The sequence below is a fragment of the Hordeum vulgare genome, chromosome 3H (genome assembly GCF_904849725.1).
Source record: "Hordeum vulgare subsp. vulgare chromosome 3H, MorexV3_pseudomolecules_assembly, whole genome shotgun sequence".
Taxonomy (NCBI): Eukaryota; Viridiplantae; Streptophyta; class Magnoliopsida; order Poales; family Poaceae; genus Hordeum; species Hordeum vulgare.
In genome coordinates, this window is record NC_058520.1 from 535,619,243 (window position 1) to 535,630,298 (window position 11,056).

Consider the following 11,056-nt stretch of genomic DNA (forward strand, 5'->3'; position numbering starts at 1 on the left):
TCCACTAGTGAAACAGATCCACACGTGAAATTGGTTTAAACCATCATGTCACCAATCCCCCTCGTTACTCTGGTAGATTCGTTCCACGTGTGAAGGACGATTTTTTTTGACCCTATGGTTTGGAGTGGAACGTAGTGGATTGACACGTGGATATTCCACGCATGGCCTAAACCAAACAAGTTTCTAGGCCTCACCCGATAACAGTTCCACGTCTCGATGATACACGTGGATCAAAATGAGATCCCGGCTGATACGCGGGGGCCAGGCACAAACCAAACAAGGTCTGGAGGAGGACGTAAAGCAAGTGAATCGAGGTGGTATGCGGGAGCACTGGAATGCATGGATACCACTACCACGTGGCACTATCAAAGGTAACAGTGATGAAGCCGTCTCTGCTGACGAACGTAGATGTGCATCTGCAACCATCTATAGAAATGACGATGGGGAGTTTTTGGGCGCCTTGGAGTTGGTGCTGGAGGGAGTTTGTGCCGAGGCTATGGCATGTCGCAAAGCCATGTTCTTGAAGCAAGATCTCCAGCTTGGCCATGCGGTGACTGCTTCTGACAACTCAAATGTTATTCACAACATTAGCGAAGGAACCAGAGAATTCGATGATCATTCAAGAAATCAGGCGGATGCTGAACACGCCAGGAAACACGGTGTTCCGTCATGAGCAGCGGGAGAGCGATGTAGATGCTCTCTTATTGCGTGGAATTCTTTAGTTTTAGCACCTACTTTCTCCGTTTTTAAATATAAGTCTTTTTAGAGATTTTATTAAAAGACTACATACGAAGCAAAATAAGTAAATCTATACTCTAAAATATATCTATATACATCCGTATGTAGTTTCCTATTGAAACATCTAAAAAGGCTTATATTTAAGAACAGGGGAGTAGTAGGCATGTTTGGTTATTATAACACATGATAGTATTGACTATTTTTTTTAATGGTGCATCTCTTGAAAATTTTGATCCTTTTTTTGTATTTGTAAACAATTTTCAAAAACATGATCTTTTTTAGTTTCTGCACACTTTGTTTTCAAACACAATCATTTTTTGGAAAGTCCCAAAAGAATTCTAAAATATAAAGTCCCAAAAGAATTTAAGAACAGGGGAAAATTTGATCATTTTTTAAATTCCAAACATTTTGATACACACAAACATTTTCTGATTTTATGAATAAATTTTGAAAATCAGAACTTTTTTTAAAATTCCAAACAATATTTTTAAATCATGCAATTTTTTAAAGTAACAACAATTATTGAATATGCAATTTTTTTTTACAAAAGTGTTCGAAAAAAGGAAGAACATGATAACTTGTTTATTTGTGAACAAATTTTGAAACATGTAAATGATATTTTAAAAAAAGAAGAGCATAACAGATTTTGAAAGGCCAAACATTTTTAGGATTTTCTGTATATCTTTTATAAATAAGAATATATTTTGGAAAATAAAAAGAAAGGGGAAAAAAGAAGAAAATTGTAATAAAAACAGTGCGTACCCTAGCTGAAATTGGGCCATTTCACTCGAGCGCTGAGATCGTATGCGAAACCCCGCAATTTGTCGCTTAATGCGTCAAATAGAATTTTATATCTGTATCTTGCTTCCAACCACGTAACATAAGAGAAATGTTGAATTTTCATAAGTGTGTATTAAAATACAGAATGAGGGTATATATATTTAAAGTTGATTAAAAATATTTCTTAGCTTAAATTATCTACTTAATTCATGGCATGTTCTCACTATTGACTTTAGATAAAGGCCTCAAAAGTATGTCCTAATTTCTGTGTGGGTCAAAATTATGTCTTATTTACGAGCGTACATATCTTTTTTCATGTTTAATACTCACTCTGATCCGAATTAATTGACAAAACATTTATGCAACAATTGTACACCATTGTATAGAGGATGTGTCAATTAATTTGGATTGGAGGAAGTAACTGATTTTGGTAAAATTGATTGTTCTTAAAATCAGTATACTAAAAATTATGGCAATCGACTATATTTTTTGCTTTATGCCATCATGTATGTACCTTCATGGGAAACTAGATTCCCCTCCCCCCTATTTAACGCATGTTGTGCATGTTTGATATGTTCATTTTGCATTATGTTTCCTACTGTTATTTATAAATTATTAGAGTTATATTCAAGTTCATAATTCAATTCTAATGTCTTTTTGTTTTATTTTGCAAGATGCATCATAAGAGGGAGATTGGTGGCAGCTGAAATTCTGAGCCTGGAAAAACTACATCATAGATAACCATTCTCCAAGAGCTCCAAATGACATGAAAATTTAAGAAAAAATGTTTTGGAATATATAAAAAAATACTGGAATAAAGAAGTACCGAAAAGGACCCTTGGTGGGACCACAAGCTACGTGGGCGTGCCGTACCGCCAGGGCGTGCCGAGGTGGCTTGTAGCCCCCATGGTGGCCCATTGGTGCTCATCTTCTCCTATATGAAGTCATTTATCCTAGAAAAAACAAGAGAAGACTTACGAAACCAATCACCGTCATCTCGAGGCGGGATCAGAGGTAGAGCACTTTTGCTCTCCGGTGAAGCGGTTCCGCCGGGAGGGGGAAATTGAAGCCATCGTCATGACAACCATTCCTCTCATCATGGGAGAACTCATATCCATCAACTTCTTCATCAACACCATCTCATCTCCATACCCTGTTTCATCACTTGTGTCCAATCTTTGTCTCTAAACTCACATTGGTACCTAGGGGTGCTAGTACATCTTGTAGTTGATGCTAATTAGTCTACTTGGTGGAAGATTATATATTCGTATTGTAAAAAACTTATTTATCTCCTCTACTCATTAACATAATTATGATTTGTGAGTAGTTATGTTTGTTCTTGAGTACATGGGAGAAGTCTTGTTATAAGTAATCATGTAAAATTGACTTCCTTCAATGCTTTGATGATATGTTGTGTTGTTTTTCCTCTAGTGGTGTGATGACCCACAAGTATAGGAGATAAATCGTAGTTCTTTCGATAAGTAAGAGTGTCGAACCCAACGTGGAGCAGAAGGAAATGACAAGTAGTTTTCAGCAAGGTATTCTCTACAAGTACTGGAAGTATCGGTAACACGTATTTTTGAAGTAAGGAAATTTGTAACAAGTAACAAGTGGCAATATGAACAAAGGTGCAAAAAGGTGACCCAATCGTTTTTATAGCAAATGACAAGTCGGAAAGTTCTCTTATAGCAAGTAAATAGTTCTTGAGGACACATGGGAATTCTCATCTAGTCACATTCATCATGTTTAGTTGATTCGTGTTTGTTACTTTGATAATTTGATATGTGGGTGGACTGGTGCTACGGTAATGTTCTTACTTGAACAAGCAACCCTCTCGTGATTACCCCCTCCCGCAAGCATCCACAACTACGAAAGAAGAGTTAAGATAAATCTAACCATAGCATGAAACATGTGGATCCAAATCTGCCCCTTAGAGAATAAGGAATAAACTAGGGTTTAAGATCATGTCACTCTCAAAATCCATCATCTACATATTACTCCCCAATGCCTTCCCTTAGGCCCAAGTATGGTGAAGTGTCATGTAGTCGACATTCAGGTGACACCACTAAAGCAAGAACAACATAAATATCATCAAAATATCGAAAGAATACAACCTTCACATGATTACTTATAACAAGACTTCTCCCATCTCGTCAAGAACACAAGTAACCACTCACAAATCATATTCATGTTCAAGATCAGGGGGTACTCAATATGCTTAAGGATTTGTGTTGTGGTGTTCTCACGACAAATACCAAGGGGTGGCTTATCGAGTGTGGGGTGCGTGTGTGTGGGGTGGTAGTACATCTTGTAGTTGATGGACTCTAGAGGGTTTGGGGCCCTTCATGGGAGGTAACACCCCTAGTCATACCAGATCAACTATGTGGGTGATGAGTAATACAATGGTGCTCCTGGAGCTGTTCGCCGGAGAAGGAAGAAGGAACTAGCTGTTTTTGGTAAAATTGATTGTTCTTAAAATAATGTACTAAAAATTATGGGAATCGACTATATTTTTGCTGTATGCCATCATGTTTGTACCATCATGGAAAAGTAGATTCCCCTCCCCCCTATTTAACGCCTGTTGTGCATGTCTGATATGTTCATTTTGCATTATGTTTACCTAATGTTATTTATAAATTATTACAGTTATATTCAACTTTATAATTCAATTCTAATATCTTTCTGTTTTATTTTGCAAGATACATCATAAGAGGGAGATTGGTGGTAGCTGGAATTCTGAGTCTAAAAAAACTACATCAGAGATAACTATTCTCAAGAGCTTCAAATGACATGAAAATTTACAAAAATTGTTTTGGAATATATAAAAAAATACTGGAATAAAAAAGTACTGGAAAGGACCCTCGATGGGACCCCAAGCTACGTGGGTGCCGTACCCCCAGGGTGCGCCCAGGTGGCTTGTAGCCCCCATGGTGGCCCATTGATGCTCATCTTCTCCTATATGAAGCCATTTACGCTAGAAAAAACAAGAGAAGACTTACGGAACCAATCACCGTCGTCTCGAGGCGGGATCAGAGGTAGAGCACTTTTGCTCTCCGGCGAAGCGGTTCCACCGGGAGGGGGAAATCAAAGCCATCGTCATGACAACCATTCCTATCATCATGGGAGAACTCATCTCCATCAACATCTTCATCAGCACCATCTCATCTCCATACCCTATTTCATCTCTTGTGTTCAATATTTGTCTCTAAACTCACATTGGTACCTAGGGGTGCTAGTACATCTTGTACTTGATGCTATTTCATCTCTTGTGTTCAATATTTGTCTCTAAACTTGAACATTAGCCGATGGATGCCGGTGGGTTCTGGAGGCGATATTAGGGACAAGCGGTGCAAGACACATGATGTACCCTGGTCTGGGGCCCTTCGTGGGAGGTAACACCCCTAGTCCTGCCGGATCAACTATATGGGTGATGAGTAATACAATGGTGCTCCTCGAGCTGTTCGCCGGAGGAGGAAGAAGGAGCTAGCTCTCTTCTTGGCTCTCTTGTATGAGGGTGCGTGTGTGTGCGAATGGAAGACGACCAAAGATCCCATGCTAGGGGACCCGTGGGGGTTTTTATAGGTCAACCCCCAACTTACAATAGTGAATGTAGGAGAGGTGGGAACGAGCGTACGCGAGCGTGTTCAAGGCAAGAAGCTCCCAGGGGCACCTTATAAGTTGGTGCCCAAGAGAAAGGGGAGGGCCCACCATGCCTAACCTGCACTGTAGATGGCAGTGTGTGACACGTGCATAGTGCCTGCCAATGTATCAATAATGGCGAGGGTAAATCGTCTTGTCTGCGCATGTCCGACGTGCGCTGTAGTTGATACTTTGGGCAGCGTGTTGGTCGGAGCAGTCGGCCACATGCGCGAGCCGAGACAGTCGGCCCAGCAAGCGGCAGCGTGCCCGACGCGCCATCTTGAGGCTACTCGGGGGTCATCCCTCGGAAGTAGCCCATGAGCCTCCATGCGACTAGACGAGTTGGGCAAAGGGCCTTCGTCGTTGATGTAGCAGATGGGGTCGTCGAGGGTCTCGGTGGCAGCCAGCCGTGGGCCTATGGCCGGCAGAGCTTTCTTTCGAATGAGGGCATGCTAGCGCACCCCCTAGGTGTAGCTTTCGAGCATTTGGGAGAGTCAAAGACTGAGGCAAAGGATCTTTGATGTTGTTGTAGTAGAGGTTGCCGATGGTGACCGGCTGCGGACCGCAGCTGGCACGACTTTCTTCCAGTGGGGGCGTGCCAGTGCACCTACTAGGTGTAGCCTTCGAGCCTCCGGGCGACTCGAAGAGTCGAGCGAAGTGTCTTTGTTGTTGTGGTAGTAGAGGTTTCCGATGGCGTCCGGCTATGGGCCACAGCTGGCGTGACTTTTTTCCAATGGGGCAGCGCGAGCGCACCCACTGGGTGTAGCCTCCGGGGGACTTGAAGAGTCGGGCGAAAGGTCTTCCCTATTGTTGTAGTACAGGTGTGATGATCCACAAGTGTAGGGGATCAATAGTAGTCCTTTCAATAAGTAAGGGTGTCGAACCCAACAAGGAGCACAAGGAAATGATAAGCAATTTTCAGCAAGGTATTCTCTGCAAGTTGTGTAAGTAATAGTGATAGATAGTTTTTTAGCAAGATAATTCGTAACAAGTGACAAGTAACAATAGTAGTAAAGGTGCAACAAGGTAGCCCAATCCTTTTATAGGAAAGGATAATCCTGAAAGTACTCTTATATAAAGCAAGTGCTCCCGAGGACACATGAGAATTTCTGTCTAGTCATGTTCATCAAATTGAGTTGATTCACGTTTGCTACTTTCATAATTTGACATGTGGGTGGACCGGTGCTAAGGTGATGTTCTTACTTGAACTAACAACATACTTATGATTACCCCCTCTCGCAATCGTCCACAACTGTGAAAGAAGAATTCAGATAAATCTAACCATAGCATGAAACATGTGGATCCAAATCAGCCCCTTATGAAGCACCACATAAACTGGGGTTTAAGCTTCTGTTACTCTCGCAACCCATCATATACTTGTTACTCCATGATGACTTCCTTTAGGCCCATAGCATGGTGAAGTGTCATGTAGTCGATGTTTAAATGACACCACTAAAGGAAGTAACAACATACATATCATCAAAATACCGAACGAGCGCCAACTTTAAATGATTACTTATAACAAGACTTCTCTCATGTCCCCAGGAACAATAGTAATTACTCACACCTCATCAACATGTTCAATATCATAGGTATCACTATAATGATTAAGGATTTGAACATAATATCTTCCACCAAGTAATCCAACAAGCATCAACTACAAGATGTAATCAACACAACTAGTGACCTACAGGTACCAATCTGAGGGTTTGAGATAAAGATTGAATACACAAGATGAACTAGGGTTGGAGGTGAGATGGTGATGGTGAAGATGTTGATGAATATTGGTCCTCCCACGAAGCAGGAAGCGTTGATGATGATGATGGCTTTGATTTCCCCCTCCCGGAGGTGAATTCCCCCGGTAGAATCTCTCTTCGGAGAGAAAAAGGGCCTCTTCCCAGGTTTCCACCTCGAGACGGCAACGCTTCATCTTGAAAGATGATTTATGATTTTTTTTCTATGGTAAAACACACCATATAGGAGAAGAGGTGCGTCGGGAGGCCAGCAGGGGCCCAGCAAGCCATCAGGGTGCGACGTGGGTGGGGGGCCCTATTGGCTGTGCGTAGCTGGTGGCCCCTCTCCTGTATATTTTTGTCCCTGTAACTCTCAAATATTCCACAAAAATTCTCCGTGAAGTTTCAGGTCAGTTGGAGTAACTTGATTTTTCTGACATTTTCTCGGTCCAGAATTCGAGTTTTCAGATTTTTCCTCTTTGTGATGTACCTTGCATATTAAGAGAAAAAGGCATAAGAATTAAATAATAACAGGGAATAATGGACAAGAATAACACAAATATCAATAAAGAATCATGATGCAAAATGGGCGTATCAAGGTGGCGTCGAAGATCTCGGTGACGACTGTCCGCGGGACAGCAGCCGGTGCGGCGGTTTCCCAGCTAGGCGGGCCTACACACCCATTGGGTGTAGCCTCCAAGCCTCCATGTGATGGGGGCGGTTCACCACGGAAATGATTGTGCAAAATACAAAGTTAGTGAGCACAGATATATCAAAATTTGGTTTTAGCAGTGCAAGTTTTATGAAGAGGGAATGTCGACTCGGTTTCATCTGAGCTCCCGGGTCATTTTCATGTCCCCTCCGCTCTTTGTCTTCTACTCTCGCGAGCCAGACAGCCGAGTTGTGGTCTATATCTAGGATGAAGAGTGGGTCGCGGAGTGGACCGTACAATACTCGGACGCTGGGGAGCGGATTGGCACGAGCAAAAATTTGCAAAGGAAATGACCGGTTCGCCCAAGTCATTATCTGGTCGGACATCTTTCGCATGGGGTGACCTCCAGCCTTTTCTCTTGCTAGCAGGACAACCAAGGTGCAAACTGTGGCTGATATGAAGAGTGGGATATTGGTACCGTACACATTACTAAGTCGTCTGTAGGGGAGAACATATCAGGCCAACCAACCAGCTGAGTTCGAACAACAAAGTAGAAGGAAAAAAAATCAGAAATGGCCCCCGAGGGTCGCTCAGGGTTATCCAATTTTGTGCACGTTACGAAGATGTGCACATGGGGGATCACATTGCTTTCGTGCACACAGGGCGACGATGCACTTTGGCGGGGGCCCCAAGCCTCCGGGCGGTCGAGGGACGCCCACTGGACCCGGCCCGACCTGCCAGGCAGCGGAGCACGAGGCACCTGAGCCGGTTCTCCATCCGGCCTGACCCAGTCGGCTCGGTGTTAGAGCGGGCAGACAGGCCACCCCCGGGGATGTGGGGGAGGTGGGACCAACTAGTCTTATTTTTTCTTTTTTTGCCGACAACAACTTTTTTTGTGCAACCGGCCTACTCTTTTTTTTCCACCTGAGCAACCGATTGCCCCTTTCTTTTTGTTCGGTCATTTGCTTTTATTCTTTCACACGTTATCAGCACGCTCCCGCTGAGCGATTCCATCGGTGCGACAGTTTCCGACTACAACATCGCCCGCCTGCGAGTTCGTCGGCAACAACTTTTGATTCAACGTGGTGGCGCCGCTAACATGTCGTCCCTCAGCCCGGCGGAAGCACATCCAATCGGCAACCTCACACCATGAACGGCTTCAATCTCTAACTGCCCCTTAGATTCCTACAGGAATACAGGGGATGAACGAGAGAAAGAAGAACAGGGTTGCAGGGGCATTAGCATCCATCGAACCTTTCAAATTGAGAACATGAATCAAGAAAAGGTAAAATGTCTCACTTGATTAGCATCGTCGTTGGACTTGGTGGTGACGCTCGTCACCATCAGGATGCGAACGACGACTGCATCAGTTTCATCTGGCCTCGGCTCGCACTGGCCTGAAACACCATGTCACGCCCAAGATGCGACCCTATCCTCAATTTGGCCCGAAGGCCTCGTCAGGGATAGAAGCGCATCTCGTCGTGTCGCAAGAATGGATATCGTTACAAGTACATGTACTGAAAAGAAGAGATATATATAGAATTGGCTTACACTCGCCACAAGCTACATCAGAGTCACATAAGTACATTACATAATCATCAAGAGTAAGAGAAGGGTCCGACTATGGACGAAAACAAACGGCAAAAGAAGAACGACGTCCATCCTTGCTATCCCAGGCTACCGGCCTGGAACCCATCCTAGATCGATGAAGAAGAAGAAGAAGAAGCAACTCCAAATGAACAATCAACGCACTCACGTCAAATAATCTTTACCTGTACCTGCAACTGGTGTTGTAGTAATGTGTGAGCCACAGGGGACTCAACAATCTCATTTCCAAAGGTATCAAGACTAGCAAAGCTTACTGGGTGAGGTATGGTTGAGTGGTGAGGTTGCAGCAGCGGCTAAGCATATATTTGGTGGCTAAACTTACGAGTACAAGAAAATAAGAGGGGGAAGATCTACGCATAGCGGACGTGAACTACTGATGATCAAATGAATGATCCTGAACACCCACCTATGTCAGGCATAACCCCACCGTGTCCTCGATCGGAGAAAGAACTCATGAAAGAGACAGTCACGGTTACGCACACAGTTGGCATGTTTTAATTAAGTTAACTTCAAGTTATCTAGAACCAGTGTTAAACAAAGTTTCCACGTTGCCACATAACCGCGGGCACGGCTTTCCGAAAGATTTAACCCTGCAGGGGTGCTCCAACTAGTCCATCACAAATTACCACAAGCCGCATAGAAATCCTCAATCACGAAGCTCGCGATCTCGTTGGATTCCCTAGTGGAAAACCTCAACTCTGAGATTACCCAAAGCATCACCGGAATCCCGATGCACAAGATATCTCGTCAAAGGTAAAACTAATCCAGCAAGGCCGCCCGGCGTGTCGACGATCCCGATAGGAGCCGCGTATCTCGTTCTCAGGACACGACGGATAAGCACAGCGTACGGTGGCCTGATAGAATTCTCCCGAGTTGCCCCGGGTTGGCCCCGCAAACGGCTCTAGTTTTGGACCAACACCAACAGCACTGGCCCCCTGTATTATGTAGAATTACTCCTCGGGTAGCGCTAACTCCCTATGCATTTCAATTTAACAGAATTATTATGTTGGGCAAATAGTACCAATGTTGGGCCTTGCCAGACCAGCTTTAATCTAAAACGAATTATCAAGGGGGTCCCCATAACAACCCCGATCGTGTTAGGAGCGCTAAATTATGGAACATAACACCGGTAGCCGAAAACTAAGGGGGCAAAGGTGGAACAAAACACCAGGCTAGAAAGGCCGAGCCTTCCACCTTTTACCAAGTATATAGGTGCATTAAATTAAATAGCATTAATATGGTGATATGACAAGGAACCCATGTTATCACATGGAAGCAAGTGCACCTGCAACTCGCAACACTAACAACATGGATAAGCAAGCCGTAACATAGTCAATCAGTGGTTTGCTAGGTCGTACAGGTTGAAGGTTATCATGGCATTGTTGAGAGGCTAATATTTAACAGGTGGTAGGCAACGAGACATAATCGATAGAAACGGTAAAACTAGCATGGCAATGATAGTAATGGTATCTGGGGATATGATCAGCTTGCCTGAGATCCCGCTGGGAAGAAGAATGACTCCGTGAAGCAGACGAACCGACGTAGTCGAACGGGTCCTCACAATCCGGCACGCTGCGGAACTCTATCGAGACGAAGGAAACCGGAAACACCAATCAACACACGGAATTTGACCACACGATGCACAACACAAATGATGCATGAGCAGCTGAATACATGCAAGTCACGGCATGACAATTTCACACAATCAAAACTACACATTAAGTGAAGTTCAATATGCAACGGGTTGCATATTGACGAAACTCCACATATGAGTTATTTAGTTCTCTCCCGATTAAATACACGGTTATATTAAATGTGGTTAAACATGGCAAGAGGTGGAGCGCAATTAAACTACCTGTCTAGGCATTTTAAATGAGGTCGGAAATGACATATAGCACCTCCGAGA